We start from the raw sequence: 21,541 nt of genomic DNA on the forward strand, positions 1-21,541 counted from the left end.
ATTATAGTAGGTGACTTTAATATTTATGTGGACGATGATAATGATGGTCTCAGCACTGCTATTGTCTCACTATTGGACTCAGTTGGCTTCTCCTAGAGTGTAAATGAATCCAGTCACTGTTTTAACCACACTCTTGACCTTGTTCTGGCTGATGGTGTTGAAATTGAAGTTAACAGTCTTTCCACATAACTATTCTATCGGACCATTACCTGGTAACATTTGATTTCTTGTTACTAGACTATGCACTATATGACAGAGAGGTCCTCACTAGATGCTTATCTGATAGTGCTGTTGCCAAATTTAAGGAGGTGATTCCTTCAGTATTTCAGCCAGTGTGTCCCTGTGCTATGGATGACCCCCATGCTAATCTTAGCTCCTCCCAAATTGATTATGTGGTTGATAGTGCTGCAGGCTCACTGCGAATGACGCTAGACTCTCTTGCCCCTCTAAAAAAGAAGATAATTAAAGAAAAGAGACAAGCTCCCTGGTAAAATTCCCAGACACGGGAGCTTAAGCAATATTCGTGGAAACTTGAAAGGATACCAAATTGAAAGACTCCCGTTTAATCTGGCAAGATAGTCTTAAAACCTATAGAAAGGCCTTCTGTAATGCCAGAGCCGCCAACTATTCCTCATTAATAGAAGAAAATAAAAGCAACCCTAGATTTCTGTTCAGCACAATAGCCAGGCTGACAAAGAACTGCCTTTTCCATCTATGTAATATTGCTAAAATCCGGCCCATCTTGTCTATGAATGATGCAGTAAAATGAGTCCATGCATTTGTCACTTCTATTGCAACTTGTTATTATCAGGCTGCCCCAATAAGTCGTTAAAGACTCTCCAGCTGGTCCAGAACGCTGCTGCTTGTGTTCTGACGAGAACTAAGAGAAGAGACCATCTTTCTCCTGTACTGGCTTCTCTTCATTGGCTTCCAGTAAAATCTAGAATAGTTTAAAATCCTTCTCCTCACCTACAAGGTTCTTAATGTTCAGGCTCCATCATATCTTTAAGAACTCATCGTACCGTACTACCCCACTAGAGCACTGTGCTCCCAGAACACAGGCCTACTGGTGGTTCCCAAAGTCCTCTAAAGTAGTGATGGAGCCAGAGCTTTCAGCTATCAGGCTCCTCTCCTGTGGAACCTCCTTCCAGTTTGGGTTCGGGGGGGCAGACACCCTCTCTACATTTAAGAGTAGACTAAATACCTTCCTTTTTGATAAGGCCTATAGTTTAGTAGTTATGCTGCTTTAGGTTTAGATGCACTGGGCTCCTCTTCCTCTTCATCATTATGTCTCATGTCCGCTTAATGTCTGCTACTAACTTGGTATCTTCCCCGGAGCCTTTCTGTGCTTTTCTCATCTCTCAGGTTCCTGTGGATCCTGGTCCTGCTGATGTGGTTCTCTGGTTCCTGTGGATCCTGGTCCTGATTCTCCTGCTGTGGTTCTCTGCTTCATGAATTACTGCTGCGGATCGTCGGCCACTCGTCATGTTTTTCAATATTAACATACTGCTAATTCATTAGTCACACTCCTATTGTTAGTGCTGTAGTCGCTGTTAGTATGTTGGTTGCTGTTTGTCTTGTGTCTGTCTGTCTGTCTCTCTCTCTCTCTCTCTCTCTCTCTCCCTCTCTCCCTCTCTCTCTCCAACCTCCACCCAGCACGGACCCTGACAGAAGCCGCACACACTGAGCCTGGGTCTGTTCCAGGTTTCTTCCTGTTAAAGGGGAGTTCTTCCTGCCTCTGATGCTCAATATAATATCTGATGCTGCTCATGTGGGGATTCTTGAATCCTTAATGTTGAATTCCTGAATCGTTGGGTCTCTCTCTTATTAAAGAGTTCGGTTTTAGACCTGCTCTTTATGTAAAGCGTATTGAGATAATGCTGTTATGAATTGGCGCTCTATAAATAAAGATTGATTGATTGATTGATGAGCCGCTGACTGAATGAGCTGCCACAGCTCATCATGGAGGGGGTGAGGGGGGGTTTTCAGGATGACCTTGATCTTGTCCTTTGTCCTCCTCTCTGCCACTGTCTCCAGGCTGTCCAGCTCCAGTCCAACCACTGAGCTGGCCTTCCTCACCAGCTCGTTCACCTCGTTGGAATCACCAGTCGACCACTGGGACGACTATTCTTTGGCAGCGGGACAACGCAGGAGGTCTTCCACAGTTCGGGCACTGTCGTCAGCCTCAGAGAGAGATTGAAGAGGAGCTGCCAGCTGCCCAGCGCTCACTTTCAGCATCCTGGGGTTGATGTTGTCAGGTCCGCTAGCTTTGCTCCTCTTAATCCTGAAGAGCTCCTGCTGAACCTGGCTGGTGTTGAAGGTGAGGCTGAGTGGGTGTCGATGGGGAGGGGAACACAGTCTTCAGCAGACGTGTGGATGGTAGCAGGGGTGTTGGGGGGGTGGGGGTTGTGTTGAACCTATTGAAAAACAGGTTGAGCTCAGTTGCTAACTCCTGGTCCCCCTGTACTCCAGATGGAGTCACACTGCAGCCAGTCATTTGCTTCATCCCATTCCACACCTCTTTGGTGGTGTTCTGTCCCATCTTTTCCTCAATCCTCTCCCTGTATTTGTGTTTTGCCTCTCAGCTTCCCGCGTCAACCGAGTGGATGACGTCACTCGCTGTCCTCGCCACCGCAGATGGGGGGATGAAAACAATAACAGCGATGGCGTGAGAGAACTCCCGTGGCAGATAGTAGGGTGTCATATCCACCGCCATGAGTTCAATGTCTGGGGTGCAGAGACGCTCCTCCACCGTAACATGTCCGGAATTGCACCATTTCGAGTTAACAAAGTCAGCTATGCCTCCTCCTCTTTTCTCACGGCTCTGTTTCCCTCTGTCCGCCTGCTCTAGCGAGAAGCCGGCTAGTTCAAGCAGACTGTCCGGAATATTCCCATGCAGCCACGTCTCAGTGAAGCAAAGCACACTGCACTCCCTGTAGACCTGTTGGTTGTTGACAAAAGCCACTAACTCATCCACTTTGTTGGCGAGCGACCTCACGTTCCCCATAATGAGTGAAGGCAGGAACGGTGTAACTCTCCGGTCTCTCTCCCGTATCTTTGCACCGGCTCTTCTTCCACGGCAGGTGTGTCTCCATACGTCCTCTGGTTTGTGAGCAGAGGGAACCCCGGCTCCATGACGGTAGCTCAGAAGTTCTTTGCAGGTGTAAATGAGCATTTTCGATGCGAAATAACTGAGAAAAATAACAGCAACTAAAACGTTGCTACAAAACACAAAGTATCACACCAAAAGAAAAATAGAAATAAATAAACATGAGGTACAAAAAGGAAAAAAAGGAGAGGTAGAAAGGAAGCTGCTGCAACAGGCTGCCGACCTGGAAGTTAAGTTATTTTACTGCTTTTTGAGGCCAAATTCACCAGAATGATGACTAAATGTAGCTTATTATGAGAAGGAGCATGCTGTATATTTCATCTGTTATAGTTTTCACACTGTTACTATCAGAGGAAATCAGTGCCACCTATGGATCAGCTTTGCTACAGTGACAAACAAACAAGCTAGTGAACAACATGAGGAAAGAAACTTACTATTAAGTTTGTAACTCGGTGGATGATGTTGTATGATGTATGATTAAATAACGAAGCTTCTTGCGGTTAAATAGCAGCAGTGTTTCTAGTTTTGGTGCAGTTTTATTTGGCCTCTTAGCGCATGTTGTTTGTGTCTGTGTTAAATATCAATGTCCTGTTTCACTTGATTGTTTTAATACTGTAACGTTTCTCTTGTTGAGCTGAATGATGAGATTTTAGCAGGTGGAAATATGCTAATAACGGCATATCAGTTTTACTCTGTGATTTTTGGGCATTAGGTGCTTTCATTGTGGCTGGTGAACCTGTTTGGTCATTATTTAGGCCATCTGTGTGCATATTGGAGAGGTCTGAGTGTCCAAATATTCCAGAGTTTATCCACATCCACTTCCCCCACTGCCTGGCACAGTGGGGGAATAAGTCAATCAATCAGCCATTAATCAGAGTAGATGGAGAAATAGTTGTGTATTTGTCTTTACTCATGAAACATTTCACAGGCTACAGCTAGTGTCAGAGCATCGATTTCTGTCGGATCTGACTCCAGTCTGGCTGTTATTTCTGTAATTGTAGGCAGATTTCTGATGATGATCACCTTCAGGAACAGAAATAGATCATTCAATGTTTCCTAAGCACACTTGCATTCCTGTTCACTCTGCTGACATACGACTGCTCTGCTGAACACCAGAGCTGTCATATAGTGAAGTTCGCAGACGACAGCAGTAGTGGGACGCATCACCAACGAGTCCGTGTACAGAGAGGAGGTGGAGCGCCTGGTGGGTTGGTGCAGAGAAAATAACCTCTGCATCAGCGAGAAGAAAACCAAGGCGATGGTGGTGGACTTCAGGAGGGACAGACGACCCCTCCCTCCCCTGCACTTCAGAGGAGCAGCTGTGGAAGTGGTGTCCATCTTCAGGTACCTGGGGGTACATCTGACCGAGGACCTCACCCGGAGCTGCAACACCTCCCGCCTGGTCAGGAAGGTCCACCAGCATCTCTACTTCCTCAGGAAGCTGCGGCGCACCGGACTGGGGAGCTCAGTCCTGAGGAGCTTCTACCGACGTGAGGTGGAGAGCATCCTCTGCACCAGCATCCCTGTGTGGCACGGCAGCTGCTCTGCTGCAGACAGGGAGGCTCTGCAGAGGGTGGTGAAGGCTGCACAGAGGACTGTGGGGAGCGGCCTTCTCACCACCACAGACATTTACACTAGCAGATGCAAGAAAAGACTCCACCCACCCCGCACACCCTCCAGACCACCAGGCTGAGGAACTTCTTTCCAGAAGCTGTTAGACTGCTGAACTCCCCCATGCCCACACACCTACCTGCACCAAGTACTTCTATTTTGTTTTATATAGGACCTCTATTTTCTATATTTTATTTATTTGATATTTATCTTGGCTTAAAACGGGACCTGAGAATGTAATTTCGTACCTCCCCATGTGTAAACGTGTGTCGGTATGACAAAGTTCTCTGATCATTGAAATGTCAGTAATCACCATTAATGTCAAAATATTTTATTTGTCGTCCAAATAGTTACTGAAGTTTAAGAATGAATCTCAACAATGTAAATGTAAAGGGAATGAAATGAGAGAAAAGTCATCAGTGCAAATATCCACTTTTTTATTTCTTACATCAAATGTGTGCAGCCTTGTTCAACATGAAGGTGATACAGCTGTAACTTCTGATCACTTATTGATTGATTCTTTTTCCTTTCATGCTTCAGGTTGGCTGGTGTTCACTGCTGAGGAGCCGAGGAAGAGTCTTCAGGTTCGTCCAAATCCTCCTCACTTTTTATTCATCTGACTGCTGACTGTAAACACAACTTGTATAAAATGTAATTGTTGTACGATTTTCTCCCTCTTGCAGATGCACGGACTGAAGCGACAACACGTTTGAAGAAGAGGAGCGTTCTGCAGCCACTGAGGGAACATGTGCTCTGTGCTGAAGCTCTCAGGTAGGAGATTTGTTCTCAGTGTTACCAGCAGCTCTGTTAAATGCAGATGGAACATTGAAAACACGCAGGATATTTTCAACGTATTGATTTCTTGCTTAAGAAAAAGACTTAATGGCTCAAATGGTTGTGTAGTTTATTTCCTGAGTGTGGTTGCTGCCTGGACCCTCTCCCCATCAGCTGTGTTGTGTTTTAAAGCTGAAAAGCCGTCAGTGGAGCAGCGCCATGGTGCACGCCTTGTAGAGCAGCAGCAGCAGCAGCAGCAGCAGCAGCCGCCGCCGCCCCCGGTTGGATGTCCATAGTACCCCGACACCTCCAGCACATTCCCATGAGAGTGGATGAGGAGAGCACCGTGTCCTCCAGCTGGAGTTTCAATGTGAAACTGATGACGTGCAGAACAAGGTGGGGCCCACAGGGAGCTATTTTAGCATCTTGTTCATTGTTTATTTCTACTAATACTGACTTGATATATATAATTAGTTATTGTTGGAGCTAGTTTGTGATCCCATTACCTGATTAAGATCAATTACTTTGTTATTTAAGCGTTTAAGCGTTTCCAAACCATCCTCCTCATCAGCTGTTTTCTTGCTGAGCTGTTCCTCAGGCTGGAGTTTGTACTTGTTCTTTTAACCCTGTTTCTTGTTCTCACTGCTCAGTCCTGACAAGAAACAGTCAACAGTCAGGATTTAATCTCTTCACCTCAGACTTTTAGCCTGAACTACATGCCTGTCCCAGCTTAAGTCTTTTACCAGGGGAGGTGGTAACATGCACAGTCTGATCACTCTAACTCCTCAGGTAGTTTGCTCTGGTTACGTGACATTTTAAAAGTCAGCTGATGATTGAAAAGCTGCTCTTGTGAAAACTCCTGTTCTTCATCCAGTTGTGGGTTCAATATCTCATCTGTTGTGGATTGTTGAAAGCTGTCGCCTGTGGGATGGATTCTGTCTCCATCATCAGTAAGAAGAGCAGATTTGCTTCTGGTAGCAGATGATAAGAGGCACATTAGAACATGCACAATACTAATGTACAATACTAATACAATACTCTAATACTTTGATCTACCTGCGGGTTTCAGGTCTTAAATGTTGCTTCTTATCATCCGCTACCAAAAGCAAATGATGATGGAGACAGAATCCATCCCACAGGCGACGGCTTTCAACAATTCACTAACAGATGAAATATTGAACCCACAACCGGATGAAGACCAGGAGTTTTCACAACTGATGGCGAGAAGTCTGAGGTGAAGAGATGAAATCCTGACTGTTTCTTTCCACACGTTTCTTGTCAGGACTGAGTGGTGAGAACAAGTACCAAGAAGTGAGGAACAGCTCAGGAGCACAGTCACATGACTTCACCTGTAGCTCAGTGAGATCAGGTGCTGACTCAGCACCCTAAGGAGAAAGGTCTGAACCCCGGCTGGGACATCGTCCCTCCTTTCCCGCCAGTACGTGTTGGGAAAGAAGCACAATTGTTATGGCGCTTTTCTATTACACAGTTTTAGCTCGACTCGGTTTGGTTGGTTTGTTTGTTTTCCATTACAGTAGCGTACCACCTCAAAGTGGGCGGGGTCGTCATAGCAAGGCGGCCCGAAACTCCGGTGGTGTAATTTGTATGCGGCACAAACACAACTAAGGACATTGAGCATTTGGTTTGCGTGTAGCCGTTTACCTCGTTCCCAGAAATAATAAAAACGCCCCGTCTGTTTCCAGCGGTTTAAAAATGGCGGGTTTGATTCTTGTGAACGAGTCGCTCTCATGACTCATCCAGTGGCGTCACTCACTGGCTGGTGACGTCACATTTTGGGCTCGACTCAGCTCGCTTGGAACCGAGTAGGTCCTAAAATAGTACCTGGTACCAGATACTATGTCTAGTGGAAAACCCAAAAGGTCGAGTCGAGTAGGTACTAGTGGAAAAGCGCCATTAGTAACTGTTATCTGATTTATTTATTTATTCTTCTTCTTCCTCGCAGGTGTCGCAGCACAAATCTCCATGAAAAGAGCTGCATGTGAGCAGAGTGACAGCGGATGAGCAGCAGCTCATTAGTGACGTTTGAGCCACCAGACCAGCAGCAGCAGCAGCAGCAGCAGCAGCATTTACACTGCAATTTCTTCAGGAATTGCAATTTTTCTAGTTAATTAGTAGAGTTTGACTGTAGTGATGTGCAGAACAAAGTGCTGCGTACAGGTGAGCTATTTTTCAGTCTTTGTACGAGTTGATATATTTATAATATATAAATTAAAAATATAAAGTATTGTTGGAGCTAACTTGTGATTCCATGACCTGATTAACATCTTTCACCTCTAAAGTGTTGTGCCCTCTTTTTTTTCAGCTGGTTTTCCCAAATGAAGATGTCAAATACAACCTGAGCACTTCTTCTAGTGCGACAGGGCTTGTGGTGCGGTGGGATAAGTCGCTGCCATACAAGGCACTGAAGAATCAGAGGTGCCAGGTTCGATCCCCGCTGTCGGCATGAGTGCCTGTCGCGTACGAGAAGGGACTTGCGAGGGCAAGACTGGGGGGGGCGGTCTATCTCCCCGGCGTTTCCAAAGGCTGAAGTAAATGGTTATGCAGCTTTTTTATTTGAAAACCCCAAAAAACACTTAGAAAAATTTTAGGCGGGGATTTCCCTCGTTTTTAGGGAGTTCATTTAAAGAGGGGAAAAATTTAAAAAAGTATTTTCTATTGTAAGAGAGAAGAAAAAAAAATATACTAAGTGTTTTTTGCCTCTAAATCCAGAGTAAAATTGCTAAGTATTTTCTTCCAAAGTGGCAGCTATTGTGCACTTGATTTAGAGGGGGAAAAAGAGGGTTAATTTGAAGAGGAGAAAATATTACTAAGTAAATACTTGGTAAAATTTTTACTAAGTATTTTCTATTGTAATAGCGAGAAGGAAAAAATATTTTGGCTAAATATTTCCTATTGTGGCAGAGGGGGGAATAAAAAAATTATTACAAAGTGTTTTTTGCCTCTAAATCCAGTACAAAAATCACTGAAAAAAATTTCTACCTGCTTACAGTCCTAAAGTGAGGTTTTTTTTTAGGGTTCACAAATGATCAATTTCACATTAAACTGAATCTATGACCAGTAAAACACAGGATTCTGCTCCAAAATTGGGTCAGTGTGAATGAGGAGGTCATGTAAAAGGCACTACACAAATACTGACCAGAGGTGGATTCACAGCAGTTAAGCTGATGCAAAATCACTCACAATATCAAAGATATAGGAAACAATATTAAGACAAAACCTCTTTTTATTTAAGAAAAGTGAAGGTGCTGCTTTGCTCACTGGACATCCAGCAGGAACATGGAGGCAGATCCTGTGAGACAGAAGAAGACAATGATTAAGACCAATACAAACATGTCAGAGGAGCTGCTGCTCTACTTTTACCTCAAATCAGTTTGTCTATGAACTCTTTCCATAAAGAGCAGCAGCATAAAAGTAACAAAACACAACTTGCACTTCATTTTATGTAGAAATCAGTGCTAAACTGAGGCTCTCATACAAACACAGTTCTGTTTGGATTCAGGTTCTCCTGCTGCATCCTGGGAAAACACAGAAACAGCACAAGTTTTATTAAAGAGTGACCAGACATAAGGTTAAACTTGTGATCTGTTCATTTGGAAATTGTTCTCTTCATTTTAAATAAAGTTTGACGTGACAACATCCTGTGTTCATATTTACTGACTCCTCATCTCTTCCCAGCAGACACCTGGATACTTTTAGATTCTCCCTTTACAAACAAGCACCAAGAGAGAGAATTATCTACTGCAAGAATTCACAAATCTTCAATGTTTATTGGCTCCAATTCCAACATTAACATTATAGAACTGTTGTCTACCTGGAAATCATCATTAGAAAAGTGGAATAAGTAGTTCAGGAAGAAATCAGTTTGAAAATGATTGTTTGCTTTGTGATGAGAAAATAAAAGCTCACATTTCCTGTCTAAACACATTCATCTGATATTCTAGGTAAAGTTGAGTTTTTACCACAAGCTGTTCCTGTCGCAGGTTCTTCAGGACACACCACCTGCAACGGAAGAGTTACAATAAAACTACAGCTCTTTACCCAAGTAAAAAGGAACTAAATGTGACAATAAAGTTTGTGATTTCTCACTTCAAAGCTGCTGGTTGTGGTTCCCCTGATCTCAGCCACAATAAACCACTGATTTATTAATACAAACAGGCCACATGCTAATGCTACATGCTAACACTAGCCAGCATGTTAGCCACTGATTAGCCACAAGGTGAAACTGATCAGTGATTATTGACCCTGCAGTCCAGTCATTAGCAGCAAACTCACCGCAGACACTCTTACTAATTAAACAGGACTTTAAATTAATGTGACACTGAGTCTGAGCTTTAACTCTCCTGCTGCTGCAGAGTGTCTGTGTTCACTGGTCTTCTTTCTCCCTCTGAAGCAACTGCAGGATCCATGAGGAACTTCTGGAGGTTCTAGGACAAACACAGAGAACATCAGAACCATCAGCCACAATGAAACCACCAACATACCCTAAAATCACAGAGAAACTGTTGTGCCCTTATTAGCATATATATATATATTAGCATATATCCTCCTCAAGCAGCAGTAAAATGTAGCAGTAACATGCTAGCTAGCATTAGCTAATTAGCTAACAACTGACTACTGATTTGTTTGTGATTGTTCGGTCATTCAGCCTCAGACTGACCTCATTAACCAAAGCCAACTCCGCGTCTCCATGCTGTTTCCTCCTCTGGTCCTCCAAAGACTTTATCAAGCAGAAGCAAAGTGTCTGATTCTTTGTAGCTGGAAGAGAAGAGCCGAATGGCGTCGGGAGAGCCACATCTTCAGACTTTTATTGTGATGGGCCACCATGCGGCCAATCACATGCGAGAACAGAGTAGGATCATACCATTATGTGAAAGTAGGAAGGGAGACAGGAAGTGAGGTGGTACAGTCCAGGTACAGAGCCACAGAGAGACGGATTTAAATACGTAGCACTTGACTTTGAGTTCAAGAAATGAGCGAAAACCGTAAAAGAAGCAGCATCAGCATCAGAGAGGGAAGCTTGAAATAGTCTGTACCTCCACACAGCTCGTCCCATTTAACTCACCCGTCGCGGTGCTCTTTAGCCTGCTAACATCATCCTGTCGTACTGCATTCGCGTGTGGTGCTTGAATTACTGCATCAATGCGGCGTGGCATGGAGGCCATCAGTCTGTGGCACTGCTGAGGTGTTATGGAAGCCCAGGTTGCTTTGAGAGCGGCCTTCAGCTCGTCTGCATTGTTGGGTCTGGGGTCTCTATTCTCTCACCCCATAGATTCTCTATGGGGTTCAGGTCGGGGGAGTTTGCTGGCCAATCGATCACAGTAATGCCGTGCTCAATAAACCAGGTTTTGGTAGTTTTGGCAGTGTGGGCAGGTGCCAAGTCCTGCTGCCAAAGAAACTCGGCATCTCCGTCGAGCTGGTCAGCCGATGGAAGCATGAAGTGCTCTAAAATGTGCTGGTAGACGGCTGCGTTGACTTTGGTCTTGTATAGTATATGAGTTTCACTTTTTGAATTGAATGTTTTGAGATGCACCTACCTGTACATACGTGTCCCCATCTCCATCTTGCGTGGTCAGCAGCTCAGGGGAAACTCCTCCGACTCTCTTCACCTCTTGCTGTATTTGCCGGTGAAACAGAGTGACTTTGACCCCGGCGGTCGGAGCCACTTGTCCCTGCACAGCTGGGTGCTGCAGTTCTTCTGCAGGGGGGAGCAGATTTGTGGTGTTGGAGTTTACTGGCACAAAGGGGGCAGCAGACGAGGACTCTCTCTTCATGAAAACTCAGAAACAGTTACACAAGCACCCCCACTTTACTGAAACTAATTAAACATTTGAAATGAGATCACATTTGCCAGCTAGCCTACTGAACGCCCACTATTCAACATCTTTTCAGCTATGGGCTATTCAGACTTGATGTCAGGTATACAGCTACAGCCCACTACTTTTCAATTTCATTAAACCCGTTGCAGTGACAAGACATTCATTCATTCATTCCTGCAACCAGACGTGTCAAACAAGACAACAACATGAGTTCATGCTTATTTTCTATTTCATTGTGTCAGCTTGAAACCATACAGCCATGTAGTGTAGTGAACAGGAATGAGGATGGAGAATCAAAGCCCAAACAGTCCATGAACCAAGAAATGACACGTCTCCAGTGCACTTCATCTTATTGACCACTAGATGTCCTACTGGAGCGCGGTGTCATTGAAGCCTCGAGTAATTAACCATTTTTCAATTAAGTGTCGAACTTCAACAAAGCCTCGATCAGCCATCACTATGTCCTCTGTACCTGGACTGTACCACCTCACTTCCTGTCTTCAGAGCGTCTCCCCTACTACATAATGGTATGATCCTAATGTGTCCTCCCACGTGATTTGCCGCATGGTGTGTCCATCACTATAAAAGTCTGAAGGTTTGACTCACCCGGCGCCAGTCGGCTCTTCTCCTTCTGCTGCAAACACCGGGACGCTTTGCTTGGGCTCGTTTTGTGCTTCATGCAGTCCTTCGGAGGTCCAGAGGAAGAAAACATCGCGGAGTTGGTTTTGGTATGCAAACAAATGGGTGTTCAGTAGCTAGCTAATTAGCTAACCATGCTAAGGTGCACAGCTGATACATTTTTCTATATTGGTGGTTTCATTGTGGCCGATGAACCTGTTTGAGAACCAAAGTACCAGATTACTGTTGTAATAAACACTGATGGTTCTAATGTTCTGTGTTTGCACTAGAACATCTAGAAGTTCCTCATCAGGCCTCTCAGCTGTTTTCTGTAACTCAGCAGCTGCAGCAGCAGGAGAGTTAAAGCTCAGGCTCAGTGTCACGTTCATTATAGTCCTGTTTAATTGGTGAGCATCTGCAGTGAGTTTGCTGCTAATGACCGGACTGCAGGGTCAATAATCACTGATCAGTTTCACCTTGTGGCTAATCAGTGGCTAACATGCTGGCTAGTGTTAGCATGTAGCATTAGCATGTGGGCTGTTTGGAACGGATTAAATTAGTTTAAAGACCAAAAGCTAAGCATCAAATTGGTGGTTTATTGTGGCTGAGATCAGGTGCAGCTTCATCACATTTCGTCTGTGTTTGCAGGTGAACTTCATCTATAATGTCATTTATTTCCTTTTTACTTTGGTAAAGAACTGTAGTTTTATTGTGAAAACCTCTTCCGTTGCAGGTGGCGTGTCCTGAGTCTGGGCTGAAGAACCTGTGACAGGAACAGCTTGTGGTAAAAACGCTCAACTTTACCCAGAACGTCACATTAATGTGTTTAGACAGGAAATGTGAGCTTTTATTTTCTCCTCAGAGCAAACTAATAACTTTCATCCACATCAAACTGATGTTAATGGCACTAAATGTTGGACTTGGAGCACAAACATTGAAGATTTGTAAATTCTTGCAGTAGATAATTCTCTCTATTGGTGCTAGTTTGTAAAGGTAGAATCTAAAAGTTTCCAGGTGTCTGGTGGGAAGAGATGAGGAATCAGTAAATATGAACACAGGATGTTGTCACGTTAAACTTTATTTAAAATGAAGAGAACACGTTTAACCTTCTGTCTGGTCACTCTTTGATCAAAGTAATGCTGTTTTTGTGTCTTCCAGGATGCAGCAGGGGAACCTGAATCAGCCGTGGATCCAAACAGAAGGTCCTGTGGAAAAGTAGCAGACTGTAGTAAGTATTAATGCATTCAACATGACTCCTCTGCAGCATCTTCATGTATCAACAAAAGAGAAAACTTGTTTTTTTTTGTGTGTTCCCAGGATGCACCAGGAGAACCTGAATCAACCGTGGATCCAAACAGCACTGATTTCTAAATAAAGACATGTAAAATGAAGTGCAAGTTGTTGTGTTTACTTTTTTGCTGCTGCAAGAGTTACTAGCTAATTGTCAGAAACTGGTTTGAGGTGAAAGTAGACCAGCAGCTCCTCTTCAGTCTTCCTCTGACAGGATCTGCCTCCATGTTCCTGCTGGATGTCCAGTGAGCCAAGCAGCACCTTCACTGTGTCTTGTATTTTAAATAAAAAAAAAAAAAAAGTTGTCTAAATCTTGTTTCCTGTTTTCTATTGAGTGATTTTTGCCTTGGTTTAACTACACTGAAAAGGCAAAGCTGTGGATCCACCTATGGTCAGCATTTGTATAGCACCTTTCCATGACCTCCTGCCTGAGGAATGACCCACAGCTGGCCCCATTTTATTTTGGAGCAGAATCCTGAATCAATCCAGAATATTTTACTGGTCCTGGATTGAATGTAATGTGAAGGTGCTAATTTTTGAACCCAGCAATGGTGAGTTTAAGGGTAAATAAAATGCCAATTTGGAAGCAGGTAGAAAAATACCTGGTTGGAGCCTGAAAGTATTTTTTTCCTATAAATGTAAAAAGTGCATAATGAGCAAAATGGCTGCTTTTTTTTTTAACGTGCTTTTTCAATAAAATGAGCTGCATACCTGACTTCACCTTGGGGAAATAAATCAGCCCTCGCAAAACACCTTCTTTTGCACTATTGCCACACACCGGGATTGAACCCAGCACCTCTGATCTTCAGTGCCTCTTCTGACTGCGACTTAACCCACTGCACCACAGACACCTGTCACACTAGAAGAAGATCACGGGGCGATTTTGTCATCTTCGTTTGGGAAAACCATCTCAAAAAACAGCACAACATTTTAAAAGTGAAAGATGCTAATCGCATCATGGAATCACAAACTAGCTCCAACAAGAAAAAAGGAACAAGTGCAACATTTCATATATATTTATATATTTATATTTTCCCCCATGTGCAATAGCCTTTCTATCACCTCATTCTTTCACCATACATTATTTTTTTGTATATACTGTACATGCAAACATACATATATTTTATATTTTTTTATTCCCTTTCTTTGTATGTGTGAACTGTATCCTGTATGTGTGAATCAGAACTGCTGATGACTCGAAATTTCCCCATTGTGGGATAAATAAAGGAATATCTATCTATCTATCTATCTATCTATTTCTAATTTCTAGATTATAAACCTACCTGAGAGCTTCGGCACAGAGCACGTTCCCTCAGTGGCTGCAGAACGCTCCTCTTCTTCAAACGTGCTGTCGCTTCAGTCCGCACATCTGCAAGAGGGAGAAAATGGTACAACAATTACACTTCATACAAGTGGTGTTTACAGTCAGCAGCAGCGCTGGAAAGTGGAGAACTGCAGGATGCCGATGAATAAAAAGTGAGGAGGATTTGGACGAACCTGAAGACTCTTCCTCTGCTCCTCAGCAGTGAACACCAGCCCACCTGAAGCACGAAAGGGAAAAGAATCAATCAATAAGTGATCAGAAGTTACAGCTGTATCACCTTCATGTTGAACAAGGCTGCACACATCTGATGTAGGAAATAAAAAAGTGGATATTTGCACTGATGACTTTTCTCTCATTTCATTCTCTTTACATTTACATTGCTGAGATACATTTTGAAACTTGCTGTTAAACTTCAGTAACTAAATACTTGGACATTAATGGTGATCACTGACATTTGAATGCAATGTGCTTAAGGAAGCACTGAGTGATCTATTTCTGATCCTAAAGGTGATCATCATCAGAAATCTGCCTACAATTACAGAAATAATAATAATTCTCTGACGACTCAGCCATCGTCGGTCTCATCAACAACAGAGACGAGGGGGAGTACAGAGAGCTGAACAAAAACTTTGTGGACTGGTGCCAGCAGAACTGCCTCCGGATTAATGCCGGAAAAACCAAAGAGCTAGTAGTGGACTTTCGTCGGCACAAAGACCCTCCCTCTCCGGTGAACATCCAGGGAACGGACATAGAGATTGTGGACTCTTACAAGTACCTGGGTGTTCACCTCAACAAGAAGCTGGACTGGACTGTTAATACTCAGGCACTCTTCAAGAAAGGCCAAAGCAGACTCCACCTGCTGCGTAGACTGAGGTCTTTCGGAGTGGCGGAGGGCCTCCTGAGGACTTTCTATGACTCTGTGGTGGCATCAGCCATCTTCTACGGTGTGGTCTGCTGGAGCAGCAGCATCACGGCAGCAGAGAAGAAGAGACTGAACAAACTGGTGGACAAAGCCAGCTCTGTCCTGGGCTGCAGCCTCGATCCTGTGGAGGTGGTGGGTGACAGGAGGATGGTAGCGAAGCTGTCATCGATCATGGACAATGTCTCCCACCCCCTACATGAGACTGTAAGAGCCCTGGAAAGCTCCATCAGTGACAGGCTTCGCCACCCACGATGCTCCAAAGAAAGGCATCGCAGGTCCTTCCTCCCTGCTGCCATCAGACTTTACAACCAAATCTGCTCCCAGTAAACCAAAGACCAAGAAAATAGTAACAAGTGCAATATTTCATATATATTTATATATTTTATATTTTCCCCATGTGCAATAGCCTTTCTATCTCACCTCATTCTATCATTCTTTCACCATACATTATTGTTTGTATATACTGTACATGTAAACATATATATATTTTATATTTTTTATTCCCTTTCTTTGTATGTGTGAACTGTATCTTGTATGTGTGAATCAGAACTGCTGCTGACTTGAAATTTCCCCATTGTGGGATAAATAAAGGAATATCTTATCTTATAACAGCCAGACTGGACAGTTGTAGCCAAAACTAGAAACACTGCTGCTATTTAACCGCAAGCAGCTTGGTTATTTAAATGAACATCATCCACCGAGTTACAAACTTGAAATCATAGTGAGTTTAGTGTTTAGTGTCTGTTGCTGGCTTTTCTTTCCTGGTGTTGATTGTCTGTCACTGTAGCGAAGCTAATCAATAGGCGGTGCTGATTTCCTCTGATAGTAACGGTGTGAAAATAAAACACGTTCCTTCTCATAATAAGCTACATTTAGTCATCAGTCTGGTGAACTTGGCCGCTGGCTGATTTGTTTATCCGCCTCAGAAAGCAGTAAAATGTGGCAGCTGTTAGCATGGTTAGCTAGCGTTAGCTAAACAGCTAGCTGTGTGTTGTGTATGTGTCTGTCCGTGCGGCCACTCAGCCTCAGACTGACCTCATTAACCAAAGCCAGCTCCGCGTCTTCGTGGTGTTTTCCTCGAGTCCTTCTCCACCTTTCCTTTCGTCCTCCAAACATCTTTTTCGAGCAGAAAAACACTCCAACGATCCGCTCAGGTTCAACGTCACCTGCTCATGACGTCATTTCCTCAACACGAGCACCGTCGCAGCAGGAAAGTTTAGCAGCAGCTCTGTCGATGTAGAAACTACGGGTGTTAATCATCCACAGCAAAATGGAACACATTTATTTCAGGGAGTTAAATGGTAAATGGTCTGTATTTGTCTCGCGCCTTTCTAGTTACTTCAACTACTCAAAGCGCTTTTACATGAGGGGGGGGGGACGACCCGCTCTACCGCGGACCCTCAGCCGAGTTCATCCCACGGAGCAGGTACAAGTTTGGCTTCACGTGTTTTGCATTTTTGAAGACACAGCGCCCCCTTGTGTCCTGTAGGAGGAACTATAGATAGATAGATAGATATTTATTTATTGATCCCTCAGTGGGGAAACTTTGCTGTTACAGCAGCTCAAAGGGACAGAAAAATTAAATAGCAGAATATAATAGAATTAGAAAAATTAAATAGCAGAATATAATAGAATTAGAAAAATTAAATAGCAGAATATAATAGAATTAGAAAAATTATATAGCAGAATATAATAGAATTAGAAAAATTAAATAGCAGAATATAATATAATATATACAGTGGTAAAAACCTATGTACACAAAGAAATGTAATTACAGAGACAAACAACAACAGGGTGAAGTGAAGTGGGGTGAGAATTATTGTACAGTTTATGTTATAGTAAAGTGCACAGGTGGTGGTGGTGGTTGGTGCAGCAGACTATAATGCAGCATTGTACAGTCTGACTGCAGTCGGGATGAAGGACCTGCGGAAGCGCTCCTTCTTACACCTGGGGTGTATCAGTCTGTGACTGAAGGAGCTGCTTAAGGCCCCCACAGTCTGATGCAGAGGGTGGGAGGTGTTGTCCAAGATGGAGGACAGTTTGGACAAGGTCCTCCTCTCTCCCACCACCTCTATGGGGTCCAGGGGGCAGCCACAGACCGAGCCGGCTCTCTTAATTAGTCTGTTGAGCCTGTTCTTGTCCCGCTCAGAGCACCCCCCTCCCCAACACACCACTGCATATGAGACCACAGATGCCACCACAGTCTCGAAGAAGGTCCTGAGGAGTGGTCTGCTCACTCCAAAGGATCCTAGCCTCCTCAGCAGGTATAGTCGACTCTGACCCCTCTTGTAGAGAGAGTCAGTGTTGTCTGTCCAGTCCAGTTTATTGTTAAGGTGAACACCCAGGTACTTGTATGTCCTCACTCTCTCGATGCCAAGTCCCTGGATGCTCACTGGTGCAGTGATGGAGGGTTTCTTGTGGAAGTCTTTCGTCTTGCTGGCGTTGACTAGGAGGTTGTTTCGTCCACACCAGCCGACAAAGTCCGTGATGACCGTCCTGTATTCACAGTCGTTCCCCTCTGACACACACCCCACGATGGCAGTGTCATCAGAGAACTTCTGGAGGTGACAACTGTCTGTAGCGTACCTGAAGTCTGATGTGTACAGGGTGAAGAGGAAAGGTGACAGTACCGTTCCCTGGGGGGCCCCTGTGCTGCAAACCACCACATCAGACACACTGTCCTGCAGTCTCACATACTGGGGTCTGTCCGTGAGGTAGTCAGTGACCCATGCAGCCAGCTGGTCACTGACTCCCGCTCTCTCCATCTTCACCCTGAGCAGTGGAGGTAGGATTGTGTTGAAGGCACTGGAGAAATCAAAGAAAGTGATCCTCACAGTGCTTCCACTGCCCTCCAGGTGAGACAGGGATCTCTGCAGCAGGTAGATGACAGCGTCATCCACCCCAATTCCAGGCTGATATGCAAACTGCAGGGGATCCATGTGTGGGCTCACCAGGGGGCGGAGATGGGTTAGGACGATCCTCTCAAGTGCCTTCATCAGGTGAGAGGTTAAGGCCACGGGTCTGAAGTGGTTGGGCTCCTTGGGGCGCGAGGTCTTAGGAACTGGAACCACACAAGAAGTCTTCCACATGGCAGGAACTTTTTCCAGACTCAGGCTCAGGTTGAAGATGTAGCAGACCACCTGACAGAGCTGGTCTGCACAGTCCCTGAGGAGTCTGGAGCTGATGCCATCAGGGCCCGTGGCTTTCCTGGCTTTGATCTTCTTCAGTTGACTTCTCACCTGATCAACAGTTGGTGTGAAGAGAGGAGGGGGAGAAGGGGGAGGGGGAGGGGAGGGGGAGAGCTGCCAATGAGGTGGTGGGGGGTGGGGGGGTGGAGGTGAGAGGACCAGAGGTGGTTGTGGAAGTGAGGGGGAGGGTGAGGGCCCCGGAGATGGTGGTGGTGAGGAGCTGGGGGTAGGCTGGTCTGTGCTCAGGCTGGGGAGGGAGGGGGAGGGGGAGGGGGGGGGGTGGGCCCATTATCAAATCTGTTGAAAAACAGATTTAGCTTGTTGGCCCAGTCTCTGTCTCCAGGTTCAGGGTCTCTCCTACTGCTTATCTCCTGCCCTGACATGGATTTGAGACCTCTCCAGACCTCCCTCGTGTTGCTCCGCTGAAGATGATCTTCCATTTTCCTCCTGTAGTTGGCCTTGCACTATTTATCACTGTTCCTCTACTCATGTTCTCTTTTTCACTGTTTTGTCTTTTCATCTGTTCTCTCTTTATATTATCTCTTTACTTTCCACTTTGGATTTTAATCCCTACAGATTTATTATAGGAGGTATAATGGAGCTCCTTGTGCCACAGGTGCTGTTACCACAACACTTTGTGCTCCTGAATTATAAAAACGGACAAAAATTGGTCATTGTCATACACCAAGTCTATGATGGGACAGTCAGGGGCAAGCAGCACTGGGAGTGACCACTGACCCTCCTTTTCTCTAAGCTCTAGGCTCAAACTAACTCCGGTGTCGCCTCCAGACTTGTGATGAAGTTCTCACAGTGGACCCTCACCTGCAGACTGAGGTAGTGGCCTTTCTCAGCACACACTTGCAAAGGAGAGCGGCCCCAGAGGGCAGCGAGCGCACGAGCCAGAGCCCGTCTGCCCTGAGCCACGGCTCTGTGGACAAATCTGGCAGTTTGAGAAGAAACGACACAGTTAGATTACATCCACATGCAAATGACTTCAGACTGTTTATCCATGACTGTGAGCTGTTTCGGTGTTGGACTACGTCAGCCACTTTTAGTTGCCCATTTCAACCTCTTTGCTTGCTAACTAGTGTTCAGTCTTTAATACCCTGCCAGGAATGACTGGTTTAAACTGGCGACTTTGTCCACTGCTCGTCTTAGATTTCAGGAGGAGGAAAACAGACATCCAGCCCCTGTTGATTGGTGGGGATTGTGTGCCGAGGGTCTCCAACCACCGGTTCTTGGGCGTGCACATTGAGGATGACTTGACCTGGAGCGCCAACACCAGAGCCGTCATTAAAAAGGTACAGCGGAGACTCTATTTTCTGAGGATTCTCAGGAACAACCATCTCTCCCACAAACTGCTGGTGTCTTTTTACCGATGCTCCATAGAAAGCATCCCGTCGTACTGCATCTGCGTGTGGTTTTCCAGCTGCCGGCAGCAAACAGGAAGGCGCTCCAACGGGTCATCACCATGGCCCAGAAGATCACCGGCCGCCCTCTACCTTCCCTGGAGGAAGTCTACAGCTCCCGCTGTCCGAGGAAGGCGCGGAAGATCGGCTGGGATGCGACCCACCCCGGCTTTTCACTGTTCCAACTTTTGCCCTCTGGTAGACGTTTTCGGACACTGAAGTACGAACAGATTAAAAACAGCTTCTACCCAAGAGCCATAACTAAACACTGCCGGACATTAAATAGAAGTGTGATGCTGCTGGATGTTATTTATATGAAGATGTTTTTTATTTGTTTTATACTCTGCACTTTGTGCTTTTTTAGATATTATTGTCATTCAGGGTACTTCTTTTATATACTTTAGACTTTTTTATGGCACTTAAAGTGGATTGCACTTTCAATTTCGTTGTACCTCTATAAACGACGATAAAGACATTCTATTCTATTCTATTCTATTCTGTTCTAATACAGGTGCATCTAAAAAAATTAGAATATCGTGAAAAAGTTCATTCATTTCTGTAATTCAATTCAAAAAGTGAAACTCATATACTATATAGATTCATTCCACACAAAATGAAATATTATTTTTATTATTATTTGTTGTAATTGTGATGATTGTGGCTTACAGGTCATGAAAACCCCAAAGTCAGGATTAGAATATTACATAAAACCGACTGAAAAAAAGCCCAGGTTGCTTTGAGAGCGGCCTTCAGCTCGTCTGCATTGTTGGGTCTGGGGTCTCTATTCTCTCACCCCATAGATTCTCTATGGGGTTCAGGTCGGGGGAGTTTGCTGGCCAATCGATCACAGTAATGCCGTGCTCAATAAACCAGGTTTTGGTAGTTTTGGCAGTGTGGGCAGGTGCCAAGTCCTGCTGCAAGAGGAACTCGGCATCTCCGTCGAGCTGGTCAGCCGATGGAAGCATGAAGTGCTCTAAAATGTGCTGGTAGACGGCTGCGTTGACTTTGGTCTTGTATAGTATATGAGTTTCACTTTTTGAATTGAATGTTTTGAGATGCACCTACCTGTACGTACGTGTCCCCATCTCCATCTTGCGTGGTCAGCAGCTCAGGGGAAACTCCTCCGACTCTCTTCACCTCTTGCTGTATTTGCCGGTGAAACAGAGTGACTTTGACCCCGGCGGTCGGAGCCACTTGTCCCTGCACAGCTGGGTGCTGCAGTTCTTCTGCAGGGGGGAGCAGATTTGTGGTGTTGGAGTTTACTGGCACAAAGGGGGCAGCAGACGAGGACTCTCTCTTCATGAAAACTCAGAAACAGTTACACAAGCACCCCCACTTTACTGAAACTAATTAAACATTTGAAATGAGATCACATTTGCCAGCTAGCCTACTGAACGCCCACTATTCAACATCTTTTCAGCTATGGGCTATTCAGACTTGATGTCAGGTATACAGCTAC

At 44.8% G+C, this 21,541-nt stretch overlaps 3 long non-coding RNA genes across 4 annotated transcripts; 2 read left to right on the forward strand and 1 right to left on the reverse strand.

The window, feature by feature from the left end:
* The first annotated feature begins 5,258 nt into the window (after window positions 1-5,258).
* LOC139223455 (uncharacterized) lies at window positions 5,259-5,801 on the forward strand. The gene is made up of 3 exons (XR_011586000.1): window positions 5,259-5,304; window positions 5,404-5,491; window positions 5,687-5,801. It is a non-coding gene; the product is annotated as an uncharacterized lncRNA (long non-coding RNA).
* A 1,836-nt stretch (window positions 5,802-7,637) lies between these two features.
* On the forward strand, window positions 7,638-8,062 carry LOC139223435 (uncharacterized). The gene is made up of 2 exons (XR_011585993.1): window positions 7,638-7,672; window positions 7,818-8,062. It is a non-coding gene; the product is annotated as an uncharacterized lncRNA (long non-coding RNA).
* Window positions 8,063-13,019: 4,957 nt separating this feature from the next.
* LOC139223614 (uncharacterized) lies at window positions 13,020-16,669 on the reverse strand. Of its 2 annotated transcripts, XR_011586013.1 has the most exons (6): window positions 16,521-16,669; window positions 15,420-15,606; window positions 14,737-14,780; window positions 14,523-14,608; window positions 13,951-14,098; window positions 13,020-13,154 (listed from the first exon to the last, which is right to left on the reverse strand). It is a non-coding gene; the product is annotated as an uncharacterized lncRNA (long non-coding RNA). The 2 variants fall into 2 exon arrangements; XR_011586014.1 differs by lacking the exon at window positions 15,420-15,606.
* Window positions 16,670-21,541: the final 4,872 nt, after the last annotated feature.

This window comes from Pempheris klunzingeri, chromosome 24, assembly GCF_042242105.1.
Source record: "Pempheris klunzingeri isolate RE-2024b chromosome 24, fPemKlu1.hap1, whole genome shotgun sequence".
NCBI lineage: Eukaryota > Metazoa > Chordata > Actinopteri > Acropomatiformes > Pempheridae > Pempheris > Pempheris klunzingeri.